This window comes from Typopeltis vanoorti, chromosome 6, assembly GCF_054136105.1.
Source record: "Typopeltis vanoorti isolate ZY-2024b chromosome 6, IOZ_Tvanoo_1.0, whole genome shotgun sequence".
NCBI lineage: Eukaryota > Metazoa > Arthropoda > Arachnida > Uropygi > Thelyphonidae > Typopeltis > Typopeltis vanoorti.
In genome coordinates, this window is record NC_143554.1 from 123573139 (window position 1) to 123596060 (window position 22922).

The 22922-nt window shown below is 35.9% G+C and overlaps 1 protein-coding gene across 1 annotated transcript in view; it reads right to left on the reverse strand.

Annotated features, from left to right (window-relative positions):
- LOC150105891 (putative fatty acyl-CoA reductase CG5065) overlaps positions 1-8026 on the reverse strand; it is a 337145-nt gene extending 329119 nt beyond the window's left edge. The window contains exon 1 of the mRNA XM_090394385.1: positions 7897-8026. The gene's annotated coding sequence lies outside the window, so the exon portion shown is untranslated. The remainder of the gene's footprint in view (positions 1-7896) is intronic.
- Positions 8027-22922: the final 14896 nt, after the last annotated feature.

Below are 22922 nucleotides of genomic sequence, written 5' to 3' on the forward strand. Positions count from 1 at the left end.
CTAAGATTGTTACCAAATTCTGTGATGTTCCATGCGCAACTGTTCTGCACACCTAAACTGTATTTTGTAGAAGTGTTGAGTGCAAGAAAAAAAAAAAAAAAAAAAAAAAAAAAAAATATATATATATATATATATATATATATATATATTGTAGTGAAGATGTTGTGGCCTTGCAAGAAGACTTGAATAAATTGAGTGATTGGGCATGGAAATGGGGATGCGAGTTCAATGTTGTAAAATGTAAGATTTTAAAATTTGGAAAACAAAGATGGGATGCAGAATTTATGCTTGGTGACAAATATACTGTTGGAGATAGAGGAAATAAGAGATCTGGAGATGATAGTGGATAAGAATCTAAAATTAGGGGACACATCACCAAAATTGTGAAGATAACACAAAGGCTTCTGGGAATGATGCAGAGGACACCGACGTGTAGAAGTAGTTTCGTTGTATAAGGCTTTGATTAGGCCACACATGGACTAGTGTGCCCAGATTTGGTCACCGGGTTTTTAGAAGGATGAAGAGATGTTGAAAAAGGTTCAAAGGCAACTGACTAAGGTAGTTTCTGACCTCTGGAATGTTCAGTATGAGGAAAGATTGAGAAGATGTAATTTGCAGAGTCTGGTGGAGAGGAGGAAGAGGGGAGATATGATAGAGACCTACAAGTTGGTAAGGGGTTGTTATAGGATCAGTGCTGGAGAAGTTCTACAGAAAATAGTGGGAGATCGGGAGCGAACCAGAGGTCATCCCTGGAAACTGTATAAAGAGGGTGTGAGGTGCGAGTAGGGGAGTGAGAGGCAGGTTTTTCTCGTGTAGAGTTGTAAATGATTGGAGGAGTTTGAGTGTGTTTAAGACACGGTATGATGAGATGTGTGATAAAGGGGACCTCCCAGATGAGTCTTTGACTCCATGAGCTCTTGGGGTAATAATAATATATATCATTTCATACAAACAAAAGGTGGGGGGGAAAAATATAATAAATTTAGTTTAATCCTTTATCCAAGTGTGAGCAAACAAAGTTTGCACCTGAAAGTATCTTCAGGACTGGGGTAAGGTGGTGCAACACCAGGGCGACTCCTTGCAAAGGTGGAGCAAGCTACCAACACTCCTATCTCAGTATCTCCCATAATGCAAAACACATCTCCTTGCGGATATGTCTAATGTTATGCATTAAGGGAAGGGCCACTACCCAGACTAGTTTCGATCTTTATTGAGGTCTCTTCAGTGGGAGCCAGGCCCAAGTGGAGATACCAGCCAGAAGCGTTAGCAAGGTCATCTCTATCTATAAGAGTTGCCAAATGGTGTGCCACCTTTTTAATAAATTACTCTGGATTTAGAGAAAGATGTTGAAAGGTTTATTTTTCACTTGGTTAGAATATAATAAATTTAGTTTAATCCTAAGATAGGAGTGTTGGTATCTTGCTCCACCTTTGCAAGGAGTCGCCCTGGTGTTGCACCACCTTACCCCTGTCCTGAAGATACTTTCAGGCGCAAACTTTGTTTGCTCACACTTGGATAAAGGATTAAACTAAATTTATTATATTCTAACCAAGTGAAAAATAAACTTTCAACGTGGGAGGGGTTTGAAAACCACTGTTTCATTTTAAAAAAAGTTTACAAAGGGAAACTGACATCATATTCTTTTCTAGGATGAACAGATCATTTCACAGAAGATATGTAATACCATTTTGCAATATGATCCTGTAGAAAAAATGATTTTAAAAAATGTGATCCATAAATGGAATACACAGACTTAAGGCATTTGTTATTATATTGGAACATCTACAGAGAGGGGATGGGGGTGTAAAGTTCTGATAAACACCTAAAACAAAAATTATATTAAAGCAACTGATATAACTACAAGAAGGAACGTATTAGTAGCAGAGTTATGAAGGAAACTTATGTTCTTATATCCTTGTATGTTCCTTCTTATGGTTACATCAGTTGTTTTAATATGATTTTTGTTCTATGTGGTTATCAGAACTTTCCTGCATCCTCGACCTCATATATATATATATGTTCCAATCTATTTTTGTACTGACCATCACTGGAGTTTCACAAAGCGTAGCATTGGGATCATTACTATCCAATCTGTATGTCTGTGATATAGTCACAGAACTACAGGGAGATATTTAGTTGTTTGTAGATTATGTGATGCTTGGGAAGGTTATTAGTGCTCATATTTTGGCTGTTCAAGAGGATTTGAATAAGCTGGAAAGGTGGGCGAATGAATGGGGATTTCTAATGCAACTAAATATAAGGTTTTGAAATTTGGGATCCACAGATGGGATGATTCATACTACTTGGTGGGTGGAGTTATACTAGAAGTGGCGAAAGAAAGGGATCTTGGAGTGATTGTAGATAGAAATTTGAAGTTCAGAGGACATATTGCAAAGGTTATGAAGACATTCCAGAGAATTTCTGCAATACTGGTCTTTAGAACACATGCAATTTACAAACAAAAAATACTGCTGTTGGTAATGATGGGCAGTAGATGGCATTGATGGTAGGTGTGTTGTAGTAGGAGAATTAAGTAGTAGTGGAGAGGGTGAGATGTATTTAGCTAAGTAGAGTAGATTGCCCTCCCGCAATGAGTCCTTGGAGGGTGTCGTATAATAATAATAATGAGGACATTAACCACAAGAGATAAAAGGGTGATCCCATTGGACAAAGCTTTAATCCAACCACATCTGGATTTTTGTGCTCTCAGATCTGGTCACTGGGATTTTTAAGGGAATGAAGTAACCTTGGAGATAAACAAAAATGATATCAAGATTGTACAATGTTGATTATGAGGACAGACTGAGGGCATGCAGACTGCAGTTTGGTGGATAGAAGAGGGGAATATGATTGAGAAATTTAAGCTGTTGAAGGATTATTATCAAATTAACACTGAGGAGATTTTTCATATAGTAGAATGGGGGGAAAATAACAAAGACAAGGGGATATTCCTGGAAGTTACACAAGGATGCAGTGAGTAAAAGGGTAAGAAGTAATTTTTTGCATCAGAGTATGGAATTCGTTGCCTGAGAGAGTGGTGAAAGTGCAAACAGTGGATGAGTTTAAGGAGTGGTATGATACTTTTTGATAGTGGTATTGAATGGGTTAATCCTGTATCCACTTCAATAAAGGATTAAACCAGGAATATAATTTCTTGGCATCTTTAATTTAAAAAAAAAAAAACTTTCCCTATTGACTTCCCATAATAAGTCTTGTGACTGCATGGAGCTCAAGGAAATAATAATAGCTATAACATAATATAGATGTTAAAATCTTGCATTTTCAATAAATATACTCTTTCAAAAAAGACCTATATGACATAATTTCTTTAATATTTGTTTTTTGATGTACTGCTGAAAATCAGAATTGGCTGTAAGTGTACTCAATATATTTGGGTAGATACTCAACAGCAATGGAAAAATGAATATTTAAAGCTTTAAGTTATAAAATCTTAGGATCATGATCAAAATATACTGTGCCAATCTCATTTGTGAGCAGATGGCTAAGTAGCTACACTTTTCTTCTTTAACCAAATCCATGGATTTGAATCTCGTAGTAGGCACAGATGTTTGTGAATAAACTAGGTGGTAGATATCACTGGCTAGTGCAAAACTACCATCTTGCTCACTGGATGCAAAGAAAAAGAGTTCCATGTTAGATACTCCTGCTGACTAAAATAGTCAACAGGATTATCTAATTCTTAGCCCACCAACAGAAGTAATGTACAACAAATCTACAAAACCCTCAACTGCAAAGTAAGGGAGAGCTGGTTTTGGAAATATGGAAACAAACAACAGAATCAGCAAAGTTTATATATTAGATAGTGAACTGAATAAATTTACATGGAATAAGAGAGAAATTAGTCAAAACATTAAACTAGCTGCATATAAGATGGTGTTCAAACAAAGTTTAACTTGTGGATCTGAGAGTTGGGTTAAAAATAAAATACTTGATCAGACTAGGGATGAGAGTTCTGAGAAAGATTAGAGGCAAACAGATAGCATCTATGGCAGCATCATATTAAAAATTATGATATTAAGGAAAGTACTTAACATTATTAGCATTCAGTAATATTAACAGAGCTAATCTCAAGTGGTATGGCCATTTAAACAGAATGGGAAAAGTTAGCAAAACAAGTGTTTTTTACCAGGATTACCAAAAAAAAAAAAAAAAAGAAAGAAAGACCCAGGAGAAAGACCAAAATCTAGCAGTAAGAAGTAACTTAGAGGAATGAAATATAAGATTTGATAATATTGGAGCCCTGACACATAATAGATTAATTTAGAAGCAAACAGTTGATAGGAAGTTTGTAATCGTGAAACCTTTTCATGTACCATTACAACCTATACGCTCCCTCAGGGTACATATCAAGAATATGATGATATATTCAATTTCATCCTACTCAATGATTATCACTTCATGTTTCAAATCCTCTATATACTAATGTCCTGAACCAGTGTGAAAGCATCTTCATTAATAACATAGGTTGAGACTATTTCTTGCATCCTGTCTCCATCTGATGGAACATTATCTTAATAATGACTATTTCATGTTGTGAAAAAAATCCAGCAGATACATATTAATATGGCACTTTTCTCCAAAATTTCCCAAAACATCTGTATATGTTATGAAATATTTATCCTACTCTGCTGATTAGTTCTCCAAAAAGGACTACAGCTTTTCTCATTTCTTTATGCTAGCTACCTTCTCTTACTGATATGAAAAATTTCTTCACTTCTTCCTTAGTACAACCTTCTATGAGAACATAGGTACAAATAAGTTATCCAATTCACCATTTTGATGTTAGTATACATCACTACTTGATATTAACTGCCATTCAAGAAGATTATCCTCTTGTTTAGTGTTGAATACTAAAGCTACTCCTTTGTTTTTTTTTCTCATCATTACTGCCTTGTGGTCTAGTGGCTAGGATACCTAGCTTTCATCCAGGAGGCTCCAATAACATTCCCGGCATAGGAAGGTACTTTTTTTGCCTGGTTGGGTGAGTGGTTAGCGTATTCGCTCTCCAGCCAAAAGGCCGAAAGGTTCGAATCCCACAGTGTGCATGGATGTTTGTGGTTGTCTGTGAAAATACTAGTGGTGGGCAGTAGATGGCAGTATAGTTGGTGGATTGAGTGGTGGAGAGAGAGTTGTAAAGTAGGTGCCCTCCCTCGAGTCTTTGGACTCCCTGGTGGCGTCATGTAATAATATATAACATCTTGTATTTGTTATTTAGAAAAATTTCACCTATTTTTGTTTTCTTAATTTTAATAATAAAATATCAAAATAACTGTTCTGATCCCACCACACCAATTATGTGGATAGTGTACTGCACTATTTCTACCAGTTCTGCTTCTCTGTTGATACTTATGTTGATGCCGGGCTGGTTGGCCAAGTGATCAGCATATTTGCTCTCCAGCCAAAAGGCTGCAGGTTCAAATCCCACCACAGGCATGGATGTTGGTGATTGTCTGCAGAAATACTAGTGTGGTGGCAGGAGGTAAATGGTGTTGGTGTAGTTACGGTTAGGTGTAATTGGTGGAGATTTGTAGAGTAGGTGCCCTCCCTGGAGGTGTTGTGTAAAATTTATAATGCCTATCTGGAATTCTGCTGAAATTGAGTTGGAGGTTGTTCCAATAACTGACTTTTCACCATTTTCCCAGGTTCCATGACAAAGAAAACAGTGAAGACCTTGTTTAACTAGGCACCCCAAATTGCCACTCACCTACGATACCTACAATATATATATATATATCGTAGGTATCCAGACAGAAACCGACTAATGGGGTACATCATAAGAAGAGGACTGAATATCAGGTCAGAAGCTCCAGTCAATTCTACCTGCTTATCCAGCTTTGACCTTAAGTGACTATAAAAAAAGAAAAAAGAAAATTACCATTAGTATTTTTTTAAAAAAATTAGTGCAGCAGCAAAATATGCTGAATAAAACTATGAAATACTTAAAGAAACGGTTTTGAAACAATTAATAAATTAAACTTATGCAGAAAATCATATGCATGCAGTGAGATATTCTGAAAACTTTCTCTTTCACACAGAGCTACTACAAACAAATTTTGATCTCCCAGTATATCAAAAAATTTATTCTCATTATTCCTAACAACATGTTGTAGTTATATTTGATAACAAGTACACACTTATTTTTTACAAAATATTTCTATAAAAGTGATTCCCCATATTTAAGATACTCAGATTTATTCATTTTCAACTTAAAGCTGAAAATAACTATCTGAATTTTTATAAACAGATAAACAATTTGTTCCATTGTCTCCTTGTTTAGCGATAACATTATAAATGAATGGAGTAGGATTGTTGCAATCAGTGGAGTTGTGGTTATTTCGAATTATGCTGAAGCAATTAATGCTGTGAGGCTAGTGGGTGCATCTGTTAATTGCATGTATTGCAGGATGATAAACCTAAGTTTTTAGGAGTGGGGAATCCTCTGCTACTTCCATGAGTCTGGAAATATTTCATAATTTCATTTATCTGATCAAACTGATTTAAGAGCAATATAACTTATAAACTGATGTTACATGTACCTATTATGTTATGCAGAGCTTTAGATCACTGATGATCTAAAGACCTACTGATAGTTCCATGAGTTCAACTAACATCTTCAGATGAAAAAGTAACACAATAATATCTGATAATTTCATTTATCTGATCAAACCGATTTAAGAGCAATATAACTTATAAACTGATGTTACATGTACCTATTATGTTATGTAGAGTTTTACCCTACTAGTTTGATATCTTAACATTATTTCATCAGCCTGTACTAACAAGATATATATACAACATGAAAAGCATCTTTGTTATTTGCAAAAAAAAAATTAAAAATTTTCAAATTTCTTAGTGCACAATAATACCATCTGCAAAAGATACCAAACTTGCAACAATCAGCCTACTATAGTAAGCAATAATATTTTTGCAAGTGAATCAATACATCTGCAAAAATACTCTGAAGTTATTATTATTATTATTATTATATGACACCTCCAGGGAGGTCCAAAGACTCATTTTCATATTAATGCAAGTTTATTTAGTTTATCATTATACCCTGAAATATAATACCATGATACCTATTGACCTTCCTTCCTTATCAGTTTTTTTTAAATTTTTTTTATTTAAAGTTTCTAATTCAATTTTTTTTCCCTCCTCTCTCAATACATCAATATGGGGAAAAATAAAGAGGAAACTACTGAGTACTGAGTTCTGTGGGATTTGTTTTTCACAATCCCCCCCCCCCCACCTTGCATCTCTCAAATTTTATTGCCATCTTAGTATATAGTATGCTTCTACTGTATACCACCGACTTTTTTTTTCTTTTTTTGACAAGGAAAGTCACTCTTTTAATGACTTATGATAATCCATATCTTAATTTATCTTTTAAATTAACTAATTAACAAAATTAAATTATTTCTTATTCATCCAGCAAAGTGTATTGAAAAGGGAATAGCGAATTTCCCAAAATTTGATGCGAGAATAATACTTAAACATAGGAGAGGGATTTAAGGGAGAGAAAAGGAAATTTACTGAAGTAATGATGAGAAGCAATGGATACCCGGTCAACTGCTCCTAAAAACAGATGGACAGTTTCAAAACTTTACTGCAATTAATTGATACTCTGATGTATCAAACTATTTTAGCTACTCTCCTAAATGTTTTATATATTCCTCTAAAAAGAGTAAACCTGATAATGCTATTCTGGAAATCGATTTATTCATCATTACATGCCATTTAAACTGGCAGGAATGTAGACCTTCCATCCAAAGTTACTCCTGTATGCGGTAAAAATAATATATGGATTTAAAATTGCCGGGGAATAATACGTGAAAAATAAACCTGTTCTACATTTATTGTGTACAATTTCCTCACCGTTATAGCAATCTTCTCTTGTCAACCGCCTTCAGGCACAAATCAAACCACACGCAAAGAGAACCGGCTTCATTTAGCCTAACTCCAGATTTCACTCACCAGCAATACGCCGGCACACCCTCGTTTCTAAATTAGCGAATGCCGTTGCGATATGAAATCGAAATGTTAGAATAAATTATTTTTATATATAATTCTTTCTTTATATAATGATTTTAAATTCAGTATACGAAACTTAATTAACACTTATGATTAACAAATAAGCAGTGATAAAATATGCAACTGTGTAAATAAAAAGTGTGTTAATAAAATGTATATAAACCTCTGCATGCCGTTTCGAAAAATTAATCAGAAAATTTTGCAATAACATTTAATCTTTTTGTTCTCTGGAAATTTGAAATATGAAAATAATTAAGGGTAAAATGAACTGGATTTATGTTCAAAAGGTGAAATGAGATACTGACTGGACAATTAGTGACAAGGACCAGCAAAAATTATTGACAACCTGAACATTTTTTAGTTTAAAAAGATTGCATCATCTATATATATATATAGATGAAGTATATTATATATATATGAAGTATATTTTTTTGCTTGCAACACTTGCAGGCTCAAACTTGACTTGTTTGTCTGTTTGCTTACTTGGGAAATCTTTAATATATATATATATATATATATATATATATATATATATATATATTTCATTACTTAGATCAAAATTTTCATTACTTAGAGTTAATTATAAGTGTGATGAAACAGGAATAAAATGATTTCCTCACTGCTGTAGCAGGAGAAGGATATGATTTAGAAACCTTTCCGCAGTCTTCCGATGGATTACGGCCTGTCGAAAAAAAAAAAAAAGTGATGGAAAAAATTAAACTGCAGAAGTAAAATGCAATATAAATATAGTTGATTACTTATATCCGTTGATAATATCTGCTTAATATGCATTAATGTATCCTAAATACAATAGACGGAGGGAGAGAAAAAGAGAGAGAGAGAGAGAGAGCTTAAGAGCCACAAACAAGGGTTAATTTAAAAACATAATATCACTATTATGAAAATGAATGCTATGCTATTCTCCTTTCCTTACGTAAAGAGTGAAAAAAAAGTTTAATAAATATTATTTTAGCACCATAACTGTTGAAATAAATTATATTTCTTACTGTTGTTGTGTATCACGTGGTGTGCTTGACATTGTCTGAAGAAAGAATGTTATGGACAAATATAGCCGACTGGAAGGAATTTTTTAAGTCTTTTTAAAAAACTTTTTGAAACTTAAATTGTCAAAATTTATCGTAGAACTTATGATAATTCAACCTTTGCCATCTGACGTGCTTTGAGATTGCACTACTTAAAAGAGTCACAGACCCTGTATGTTTGACAACTGTTTAAAACAGCTGTCAGTAAATTGACAGTTATATAGTCAGAGACGAAAAAATTGTTTATTCTCATAATTCTTTCCCTTCTGAAGTGCTCTCTTCTACTTAGAATCGGAATAAAAAATGACAGAGAAATTTATTATTATTATTATTATTATTATTATTATTATTATTATTATTATTATTATTATTATTATTATTATTATTATTGGCAAGGAAACAAAAATTAGGAAAAAACTACAAGTTTCTGTGCGCTAAGGATTCGCAGATGTTTATGAGACAGAATGAAAACATTTGAGTATATATATTTGCAAGAGAATCCGACCTAAGCAGTCTACCAATACAGTACATTAATTCTCCCCTCCCTTAAGAACAATATTTAAAATTATCTCAAAAAATTATAGCATGGAGATCCCAAATCTGGGCGAACATATCCAGTCAGAAAATATAAATTTCAGTCTTTAACTCTTTGCACAAATACTGACTTCGCTATCATACACGCAAACATAAGAAGTGTGCTCAACAACGTCTTGACAAATATAGACGTACTAATCCTGACCGAAGTTGCAATAAATGACACAAAAGCTTATGCATATAACATCAGTAACTACCAGTCCTACACCTTGTGTAGACCAAATAAAAGAGGAGGCGGAACCATGGCATTTATTAAAGAAAAATACAACGTGACGGAAAAAACAAACTCGTTTCGAACATGCGGAATCACTGATACTGGAAATCACAAATAACGACAAATATAGTGTCAAATATACCATAAATATAATATACAGACCCCAAGATAAAAATCTACTCAGATTTCGGCACTGATTAGAAGCATGGGTAAGCGGCATTGAACACCGTACAACACATCGGCTCATCCTAATAGGAGACATTAACATAAATACTCTAGGCCATGCTTCTTCAACCACTAGCACATACCTTGATATACCAAGTCAGTACAACATAAACCCTACCATAAACTCCTCAACAAGAGAAGAAATACTCAACATTTCACTAACACAATCATGCATTGACCATATCAACATACGGGCTCCCATCCATGCATAATACCTCATCAGCAATTAACACCAAAATCGCCGATCACTACTTTGTCTCAGCTTCGTTTCATTTCCCACTTTCTCCTCCCCACAGCACTGCAAAACCCTACAAAACTCAATCATATTAAAGAGCATTGTCAACAACTTTATAACTACTCAAAATAAATGACCCTTTAACTTTGTATGAGAACTTCCAACTAATGTTCACAGAAATATACCAAAAAGCAACAAAGCCTACTCAAACGAGGCGACAAACCGACAATAACGCATGGATAAATGGCAACATTCTAAATAGTATTACTGTAAAAGAAAATCTATGGAAGAAACTAAAAAAAAAAAAAAGTCACCCAATAACTCGTTTACAAACATTATACAAAAACACAAGAAATCAACTAACAACAAATATTCCAAGGGCAAAAAGGTACTACTGCTTTCAAAAATTTATGGAATATAATGACAATGTGAAGCAAACATGGGCTACACTTAACGAATTGCTAACTTGAAAAAAGAAAACTTCAGCACAAGATTTTATTGCAAAAAGCTTCGGTCAAGATATAAACCAAGAAGAACTAGTAGACTCATTCAACCACGCCTTTACAAACAATATCACACGACTCAAAAAATATAATTTACCAACGATCAGCGAAATATTACCAACACCAAGTCAACAGCAAACTATGTATTTTCCACCTGTAACGAAACAGGAACTGAATTAAAATATTAACATCTCTATTTCTGGAGTGGTCTTTAGCTAAAACTAAACTTTTAGCGAAAGTGGTCTTTAGATAAAACTCCAGGAATAGAGATATTAAGACTCATAGACCTTTTAACACACTTTGAACAAACAAATCCAATACTTATGAGACTCGTGAACATAATATTCGACACTAGCATTATTCCACAACAACGAAAAACTACGATAATTACGCCAATTTATAAACATGGTAAAAGAAATGATACACAGAACTACAGACCAATAGCTAACCTACCAGTAATCTCAAAAATTCTTGTAAAAATAACACACACCACACAACAGAAGTATTTACAGAAGAAGAACATTATCCCACAAAACCAATACGACTTTCGGAAAACAAAAAGCATCATCACTTTATTAGAAGCCATCGCCGAAGCCATAAACGATAATTTATGGCTACGATAATAATTTATAATTTCCTACGATAATTACGCCAATTTATAAATATTGTAAAAGAAATGATACACAGAACTACAGACCAATAGCTAACCTACCAGTAATCTCAAAAATTCTTGTAAAAATAACACACACCACACAACAGAAGTATTTACAGAAGAAGAACATTATCCCACAAAACCAATGCGACTTTCAGAAAACAAAAAGCATCATCACTTTATTAGAAGCCATCGCCGAAGCCATAAACAAAGCCTTCAATAGAAACAAGTATGCTGTCCTTATACTTCTTGACTTAACTAAATCTTTTGATACACTTGAACATGACATACTACTGACCAAACTATACTCAGTCGGAATAGAGGAACACTGCATACCTGATTCAGGAAATATTTCTCAAACAGAATACAAGTAACAAAAATAGGCACATATTACAGCCAGGGTACACAAATAGAACATAGTTTCCTACAGTAGTTGGAAGAGGGTCAGTCGTTCGATGTTATTGGCACACTCTCCCTCGATGAGTCTTTGGACTCCCTGGAGGCATCATAATCATCGTCATCATCAAATTCCTGCCATGTACCCTCAAGGGATGTACAGGATATGATAGTAATACATAATTACTAACTACCTATCTACAATTATCCTCCAAATCAGTCTGTTACTTCTCAAGACTCCAACATTATCATAATCTTATAACAATGTCAAGTTTTTTCGTAATATCCTCGTTTTTAATATGATATTGCCATTGATGCCATCTGTTCACGCCTCTAATCTTTCTCAGGACCCTCATATCTGCAGTCTCTAATCTTTGGTCAAGTGGTTCACTTCTGACCCAGCTCTCAGATCCATAAGATAAAATCGGTTTGAACACTGCCTTGTATACAGCTAATTTAGTGTTCCGACTAATTTCTCTCTTATTCCATATGAATTTATTCAATTGACTTCCCACCATACCAGCTTTGCTGATTCTGTTGTCTATTTCTATATTTAATTTACCATCTCCAGTAAAAATCGTGCCTAAGAAGCTGAAATGTTTTACTTGTTCCACAGGTTCTCCATTCACAACACAATTGACATTTTCAATGATTCCGCCTATTTCCATTGTCTTTGTCTTTTTATTGCTGACCTTCATACCATATCTATTACAACAGCTATTCAATTTAGTCAGAGAATCTTGCAGACTTGTAGCGGATTTATTTAGAAGTATAACATCATCTGCATAAAGCAAAGAGCTGACATTAACATCTCCAGTTTTGATATCAGGTTTAATACCACTTTCCTTCATAATGTGATCCATATAGATAATGAATAACAGAGGGGATAATGTACATCCTTGTCTCACACCAGATTTAACATTAAACCATCTTCCTGTACTTCCTTCAATTCTAACTGCTGACTTACAACTCAAATAAAGACTAAGTATTGCTTGATATAATGCCCCATTGACACCATATAACTGCAGTGTATCGAATAGCTTCTCTCTTGGAACCTTGTCATATGCCTTTTCCAAATCGACAAAACTTAAATACAGATCTTTGTTATATTCCCATGATTTTTCCACTATTTGTCGTAAAGTGAAGATCTGATCCTGACAGCCTCTATTTGACCTAAATCCAGCTTGTTCTTCACCCAGCTTTTCTCCCACAATTCTTCTCAACCGTTTCTCAAGTATACTTGCATAGATCTTGCCAGGAACACTCAGTAGGGAAATACCTCTGTAATTCTCACATTCAGTTTTATTTCCCTTTTTATATATGGGTACTATGAGAGCTTTACTCCAATCATCGGGAATTCGTCCCTCTGTCCAGGCTTTCTGAACTATGCAGTGTAGCCACTGTAAGACTTTTATACCACCATACTTCAGCATTTCTGGTCGAATATCATCTACTCCTGCTGCCTTTCCACATTTCAAGCCATTGATGGCTTTTTCTACTTCAAGTATGGATATGTATTCCTGACTGCATGCCTGGTCAGTGTTTTTTACCACTGTGCTGTCATCACTACTTGTTTCATTTAGCAGTTTTTCAAAGTAATTACTCCATACTTCAAGGATATCTTTTTCTCCCGTTTTCATGTCACCATTATCATCTCTAACTCCTTTTACAGTACTCTTTCCTCCATTCCTAAGCTTCTTCAATAACCTCCAGAATATTTTGCCACCTTCTTGATATTTATTTTCGATATTCTTGCCAAAGTCCTCCCACGACTTTTGTTTAGCTAGTTTTACACAGTGTTTAACATTCTTGTATTTGTCATTTTATTCTCTAAGAGCACAAGCTGACTTATTTGACAGGAACTTTAGATGCTTTCTTCTTTTCCTTCACTGCCTCTTTAACTTCCTGTGTCCACCAGGGAGTTCTGATTTTTTTATCCTTACACACAACCTCACCGCATGCCTCTCTGGCAGAATCAATCAATGATTTCTTCAGAGTTTGCCACTGAATCTCCAAGGTTTGATTCGTGTTCTCTAACTCTTTCATTTTTTTTCAATAATCATTCGGTATTTAAGTCTACAGTTCCCATATGAGAGCTGCTCAACTTTTATTCGCTTTAAAACTTTCTTACATGTTATTCTTTTCAATATGAAATTAAATTTTATCCTGCTCAACACTAAATAGTGATCACTTCGAATTTCAAATCCTCTGTACACTCTGGTGTCCTGCACCAGGGAGAAAACATCACTATCAACAATAACATAGTCAGTGAGACTTTTCTTATTCCTAGCCTCTTCTCTCCATGTAAATTTGTGCACATTTTTATGTTGGAACATGGTGTTAGTAATAACCAGTCCATGTCCTGAGCAGAAGTCCTACAGATATTTGCCATTATTATTAGCTTTGCTCTTTTCTCCAAATTTTCCCAAAATATTTTTGTATGTCTCACAATCATTTCCTACTCTGCTATTTAGATCCCCAACAAGGACCAACTTTTCCTTTTTCATTTTATCAGTTGCTTTTTCTAAAACATCAAAAAATTTCTCCACTTCTACCTTAGTAGAACCTTCTGTGGGACCATAGGCACAAATATGTCTCATTGTCCAGTTCACCATTCTCATATTTGCTCACATTACTCTACTTGAGACTGATTACCATTCACGAAGATTAGCCTCGTATTTTGTGTTGAATACTATGGCTACTCCTTCTTTTCCTTGATTGTCATTGCCTGAATATAACATTTTGTATTTATTGCTTTTATTGCTCAGAAAGATCTCACCAGGTTTTGTCTTTTTTGTTTCAGTCACCCCATTATGTCAATATGGTACTAATCTAATTCCTCAGCTATCTCTATTTCTTTGCCATTTAGGCTTCTTATGTTGATTGTACCGATCTTCACCTCTGGTGATATTGAGTTGGGGTGTGTTTTAGGGTTTGTTCCAGTAGCTGACTTTTCGCTATTCGCCCTGGTTCCCTGGCGAAAACAACAGGGGCCTTGTTTAACCAGTCGATGCCCCAGCCAACATGAAATTTTGTCATGTTGTACCATCATTTTGTATTTTGGTTTAACCAATAAGAATACAAGTTGGTCGGCTAAATCCCAAATTGCCAGACCATCCTCGTCCGTTCAGTATCAAAGTAGATACCCAACAGGGTGCACCACGAGAAGGTGAGGATTGGACATTAGGTCAGAAGCCCTGGTCGGTTCTCCGCTTTCCTTTAAAGGCTATGTGGAGTCCTCCTCTCAGTTCTACAGCTTTGACCCTTAAGCACCTCTTAGTAGGTATCATATAATAATAATAATAATAATAATAATAATAATAATAATAATAATAATAATTATTATTATTATTATTATTATTATTATTATTATTATTATTATTATTATTATCACCTGCTCTGTTCAACATATACATTATCGACGTTCATAACTTGGCCACATGAATTCAAATATGTCACAGACATAAACATGGCTCTCTCCACAGCACAACAATACCTAAATGAAATCACAACATTCTTCTACCAAAACTCAATTGAAATCAGCGGCACCAAGACATAAAAGTTAATACGTAATCCAGAATCATGCACCCCCTCACCCCACCACCACTATCGCTACACTGTCACACATACCGCTGCATTAACAACAAAAATACCTGTCAATATCCCGAAATCAGACCGGTGACACATGCAAAATACCTAGGCCTTTACATGGATTGCCACGTTAAATGGACAAAAAATATAGAACCATTACATAGAAAAATTGTGTCAACAGTGATTTAGAGATCTTATGTACAACAGCCAATATTCGAACCGCTTATGGCAGTATCCAGAATCGTGAACATTAAAAATCTGAAACACCACAGAATGTTACTAAGGAGTTACTTCAACATCACCTATCGTAACAACAGAGACACATGTCGTATAACACAACGCACAATAACTCTTTGCATCCCTAGCCCTTTCAACAACTCATATGGTTCGTTGTGAGATCACATCTGATACCCCACACTACTTAACAACCTGCCAAGAAATTTAAACACATAGACAACCACAGAACATTAAAACAGGAACTCTGGAAACTTTACGAACACAGTTAATATAGCATTAACAGTTATATGCACATCACAAATCACCAGCAACCAACGCCTACATTCCACCCACAAATAGTACCAAACAACATAAATAGTGAAGGCTAAACTCACTCTTCATAAAAGCTAATCCTAGCTTCAAAGTAGGTGGAATTAGCTTGCCTCATTCAACTAAGCCTCATAATTATAGAATGCAAATTATTGTAATGTACAGGGTGGCCATAAATTAACTTTCCCTCTTTGGAGGTATCTGTAGCTAAAACTAATGCACGGAATGAAACCACATTTTATAATGAGACTTTCGAAGTCATGAGGAGATGAATTCGCAAAAAAAAAAAAAAAAGTACCAAAAGTCGCCGATAGGGGATATTTTGGCGCTGGTGGACCGAAAGCAGTCAAATATTTGCAGTAATTATGCAAATTTTACTGTGCGTGCGTGACAGTAGCGTCATCAATTCCACTTAAAAAGGGATTGGGAAAACGTTCAGGCAGTTATTCGAATGACTGACGAATTGTGTTCAATGTGCGTCCTACCTCCTCAGCGTGCTTTACTTGTTAAGTTGTTTTACCTTAAAGAGTGCAATGCCGTAGCGGCCCTTCGGGAATTTAGAAGGCATCATAACCTGCGTACAGCTCCTATGTCAGCTGTAGCACTGAGAGCTATGATTAAGAAGTTTGAAGAAACTGGATCACTAGGTGTTAGACCTGGCAGAGGACGGAAAGCAGTGCAAGAAGAGAAAGTAACAGACGTTGCTACTGCAGTGTCCGACGACACAGGGACCAGTACTCGTCCAAGCGCTCGTGCCATAGCTCGCAAACTTGATGTGGTTTATGGTACAGTTTGGAAAATCTTACCGAAAATGCTTCACTTCTATCCATATAAGTTCAGTCGTGTGCAAGCACTAACTACCGCAGATTATGATAAGCACATGACCTTCGCGCTAATGTTTCTTCCCCAAATGGAGGTCGACAATGATTGGCCTTGGAGAATATTGTGGGGTGATGAGGCTCATTTTTATCTGAATGGGTCAGTCAACACTCACAACTGCAGAATTTGGGCATGTGAACATCCCCCAAGCGATCCAGCAATTACCACTGTATTCTCCAAAAGTAACCGTCAGGTGTGGCTTCACAACCGATTTCATAATAGGACCATACGGTTATATATAGGAGATCGTCAAAGAATTAAAGTTGCTTTTATCGTTTTTTAAGAAAATTGGTTATATTAAATAGATTATTTCTAAACTCTTGTTTAATCCACTTACATACCATGTCGAAGAAAGAAATGATAGGAAAGGTTATGTTGCTATTCCGTATATCAGCTTGATTTGTAACAAGTTGACAAAAACCCTCAAGAAATATAAGATCCGTACTCTATTCCCCCCCCCCCCCGCAACGAAGCTTCGATCCGGAAAAACCAAAATATAACAATTTAAAGTATCCCGGTGTTTACCGTTTTTGATGTGGTCACAATTCCCAATATTATGTACAAACTGGGAAATCAACTGAGCATATTCTGCTATTCAGCTATTACTTCACGAGAACAACAAGATAACTAGTCCAAGAATTCAGTCAAATGTTAGCAATCTGTTAGTAATTTAAAACTCTGGTTTCAGTACTCTTTGAATGTGGAAGGGACATGACTCGCTACATGGGAGGATGCACCTGACCCATGCGGCTGTTCGGTATTTTCTTTCTAAGCAGTGTTTATGATTGTAATTATATTCTGTTGATAAATCAGAAAACAGACCAAAATAAGAATTCAGTTAATCCATTGGTGTAGCTAGAGCCTTTGCGACCTGGAACAGTCTCTGAGTTTTCCACCCCTCTCAATACACCAAAAATACTACAGCAAGTCAAAATGACGTATAGGAAAATAAATTGAAACACAATGCTTGTTTATTTTAGGTGTAGCCTGTATGGCTGGCCGAGTGGTTAGTGTATCCGCTCTCCAGCCAAAAGGCTGCAGGTTCGAATCCCGCCGTGGGCATGGAAGTTTGTGAGTGTCTGTGGAAATACTAGTGGTGGTGGTCGTCGTTGGTGTAATTGCGGTCAGTTGGTGGATTGAGTAATGGAGAGTTGTAGAGCACGTGACCTCCTTTGATGAGTCCTTGGACTCCCTGGAGGTGTCAAATAATAAGTATAGTTGTTAGAAACTAATCATTAATTAAGTAAGAAAAATTACTAAGTTAACATAATAAAAGAATCGTCGAAAAATAAAATATTTGTCCCACGTGAAAAGTGCTTCCCCCAAAAAAGTGTCGCTCGGCACGGACCGCTCCCTTCGCCTTCCCTTAGCTAAGCCACTGAGTTAATCTCTAAAGAATACTTTTCTTGAATCATGCTTAATTCAAGAAAAATGTATATGCTTTACAGATATTAATCACTTGCTTCTTTGATCACTTCTTTAATTTTATACTTCTAAAATAATCAAAGTTATTTTAGAAGTATAAAAATCGAGTGTTAATAGGTTTCTCCATTATTTTAGGATGGAGGCAAAGTCATTCGGCCATAATTTGAGAATAAATTATTATTATTATGTGACATATCCAGGGAGTCCAAAGACTCATTGAGGTAGGCACCTACTCTACAACTCTGCCTCCATCACTCAATCCACCAACGAACTGCAACTACACTAACCCATCTATCATCATCACTAGTATTTTCACTGACACTCACTAACATCCATGCCTACAGCGGGATTCGAACCCGCAGCCTTTTGGCTGGAGAGTGGATACGCTAACCACTCGGCCAGTCAGGCCGGAAAATAAAGATGTCATCTTCTTAAGCATAAGTTGAATATTAAAGTTGTCTGATATTCAACTCTCATATTCAACCTATGCTTAAGTTGAATATTAAAGTTGTCTGATAAATATATGTCAAACAGGAAAATATATATAAATGTAACAGACATCAGGAATAAATAAACTCTCAGAACAGTCAGAGAAATGCCATGTAATGCAAAAGACGTTGATATCCAGTTTGGACAAGATTCTCCTAATCACATTGTTAGGAACAAATTAAAGGAAGCAATGAAATTTGAGTTTGGAATAGCAGGACTTTTACCGAGATTGTCTACGAAACAATAGGAGAAATAACATGATCGAAAATATGAGTTAAGATACATAAAGACTTTTATTAAAATTGTGGTGAAACTGAACTAGACTGATGATTTTTCCTCAATGATTTTTCTTGATTGTTTTCATTTTTCTGGAACAGAGAAAACGCTGAGAGCATTCTAGGAATGGAAAGGCTTCTCTTCTTTCTTCGAACATTTAGTGAAAAAAAAAAAAAAAAAAAAAAAAAAAAAACCTGACTGCTGAATTTAATTTCCTGTTTCTTAGGTGAGAATGTTGGTTTCAAGCATAAGAATTCTGTCAATATGTATATAAGGAAAAAAAAAAGAATACGGTACGGCGATTTGACCATAAAATTTGAGATTGTCAATGGAGTCACTACCACCGAACTTCCTAATCAAAAATTAAAAGCAAAAACGAGATGGGAACATTTGTTTTTTACTGATGATTTCAGTAGCGACTAATACAATATGAGAGATATCAAAGGACTGTTGGAAGTAGCTAGAAAGAAAAGTAACAATGAAAGTTGTTAGTTTATTACAGATACAACAATACTCAGTTAAGAAAAAGCGCTATGATAGCAAAGGATTCAATGTGCAGGCTGTGGGAAAAAATTGATGCAAGTTTGATGGCAAGAGTGTGCAATTAAACTTGATAAGAAATTACATTCTTGTTTAATTCTTTATTCAGATGAACGCAAACAAACTTTGCACGAAGTGCATTCACAACTTGGATACTTGTGCATACAGGCTAAGGGCATCACATTAATTGCCTTAGTTTTCCATAATACAAACCACACATGCTGGTCTGGGTAATGACTTAGACCAGTTGACCTTTATTGAAGTGAAAAAATAAAGGGGTACTCATCATAAGCCTAGATTGGTTAGTTTAGGGGTGCAAGAGAGCCTGATAGTATTAAACCTTTATTGAAGTCTCTTCAGTAAGAACCAGATCTGGAAGAGATACCAAGGTGACAATTGACAATTGACATTTATTCTTTAAGGTGAAGCAAAATGCTTTTCATATTCCCCGCTATCTGTCGTGGTTACAGTGAGGGTAAAATTTACGAGCAGTTTGCTCGCCCTGAATGGGCATGGAGATTATGTATCGCTATAGGAGGCTAATATAGTTTTTGGTCTTCTATATTTAAATATGTCCATTGGCTCGTATGCTGCAGCTTGTTGAACCAAATCGTTGGGATGTGTGGACGTCTTTAGAAAAAATTTGGAAGCTAAGGATTGTAGATAAGAGAGAATATAGGGAATATTTGTGTCTCTGTGGAGTTGGCTATTTCTAACATACCACGGGGCGTTCAAAATCATTCTCAAGCACTTGTTCTGCACTCGCTGTATCTTAATAATGTTAGTATTAGAGGTGTGGCTCCAGGCTGGAGAGGCCTAGGTGATTATAAGCGCCTCCGTAGCGCAATTGGAAGAACGACGGTACATTGCGCCCTTCGATTGGAATAGGCCTAAGTTCGATTCTCGTCGCGACGGGAGGAATCTTAATCTGGTCGATTTCAATCGATGGTGAGTTAGCCGATCTCATACGGAGGTAGTAGGGTTTTTTCTCCCGGAAACTTGGGTTTTTCATCCAGCATACATACAAATCGGCCATTCAGAACACACGCAATTTACAGACAAAAATTACTAGTTGTGGTGGTGTTGGAGGTGGGCGATAGATGGCGTTGATTCGTAGTAGAGGTAAGGTGTAGAGACAGTTGAAGATGTCCTCCCGCGATGAGTCTTCGGACTCCTTGGAGGTATCAGGAATAATAATAATAATAATAATAATAATAGGACGAATCGTCATCTGGTATAGCTGCAATTTGATTCTGTTGCTGAGTTTGCTATTTCTATTAATTAGCGGGTAGATCTGAGCTATGGCTTTAGATGCTTTTGCACATGCAGACTTGATATGTTGGTTGAAAGATAGCTTTTTGTCGAGAATCACACCCAGGTAATTTGTTTCTTTCTGCCAGGGAATTTTAGTATTGAATAGTAACACATCTCCTGCAGGAGACATTGGCCGTTTTGAGAAGAGAACCGTTGAGCTTTTCAGGGGGTTGACTTCCAATCTCCACTTGGAGAACCAACCCTCCAGCTTTAGAAGATTTTCTTGAAGCTTTCTGGTAACGAAGTGGGGTCTGAGAGATCTGGTTAGTATTGCCGTATCGTCCGCATACAGGGCTAAAATGGAAGTCATCGGATTGTGTGGGATGTCTGACATGTATACAGAAAACAGTAGAGATCCCTGCGGCACTCCAGCAAAGATATGGCGCTGGGACGATGTAGAACCGTTAATTTTAACTTGGATTGATCTATTCTGAAGATATGAACGGATTAGATGAACCATTTTTAGTGAGATACCGGCTGAGATAAGTTTGAGCAGGAGTCCAAAATGCCAGATTTTGTCAAATGCTTTAGATAGGTCTAGGAATACCGCTCCTGTGCACTGGCGCCAGTTGTAGCTGGTGGTGATATATTCCACAATTCTGTGGATTTGCTGGGTAGTACTATGGTGTTGTCGAAATCCAAACTGCTCTTTAGGGAGGATGTTTAGGTCATTTACTGAGGTTTGGAGTCGTGAGAGGATGACCTTCTCTGCAACCTTACCCAGATTGGAGATGAGACTGATTGGACGATAATTCTGCGGTAAGTGTGGGTCTTTGCCTGGCTTATGTATAGGAATCACATCAGCCATTTTCCAGGTGGAAGGAAAATAGTGAAGTCTTAAGATTGCATTTATTATACTGGTCAGATACACAATAGCTTTTCGAGGCAGCAGCTTGATCACCCTGTTTGAGATGCTGTCTGGTCCGGGAGCTTTATTGTTCTTAAGTTTTTTAATAATATCATATAATTCAACAGGTGATGCGGGTGCAATATGATCAGCACTGGTATCCGGGAGGTTTAGTGCATGCCTAACTTGTCTGTGGATTTTGTACAGATGAATTTTGAAATCAGATGATTTTGAAATCAATGTTGTTATAAGAAGGTTTGCACTGATCCTCAAGATTTTTAAGTATGGCTTCTGCCTTATCTGCATCTGTGTGGACTAGGCCCTGGTTTGAGATTATAGGGGGAGGGATCTAGATACCAAGGTAGAATTAATGCAGAAATCGTATATTTCTCATATATATAGAGTGAAAAGGTGTAACAATTTATTACGAAAATACTCTGGATTACAGATATTTGTGGAAAGGTTTTTTTTTTTTTTCACATGGTTATAAATTAAATTAGTCTTGCCAAGAAATTATATTTTTATATAATCCATTGTTCAAGCATAAGGAAAGTGAAAAGCAATTTTGTGCATGAAGCTTGGAAAAGGTGCTTAAATGTGCTAACTATACACTATATGGGTCTATAGTCTTATTAAGCAAGCGATCCATACGTCCATGATGTGGAAGGAATACCGTGAAAAAAGAAAGGAATTATGAAATACGTGTTTCATGTTATAGGCCAGGAAAGTTACGAGTATTGTATGGAAGGTTAAATCGGAGTACAAAATGAAATTGGCTGCACATTGCAAAAGGGAATAAAAAATCATTATTATGCCAAAAGAAAGAATGAATGTAGAAGACTGATTTATTTGGATGTACGGCCGAAGCAACTCAGGCTATGAGGCCAATTACATGTGTTCTAATGGCCGGTTTGCCTGGAATGTGGAAGAATAACTTTACTGAATGCACATGGTACCCTTGTGTAAGAAGCTGATAAGATTGTTCAAATTAGGAGCACTCACTTTGCTAATCACTATCAACCTTGCATAGGTTACCTGGTGCACAAAGCTACCATTACACTGGATGAAGAGATGGAGATGCATAGAGGTTCAAGAACTGTT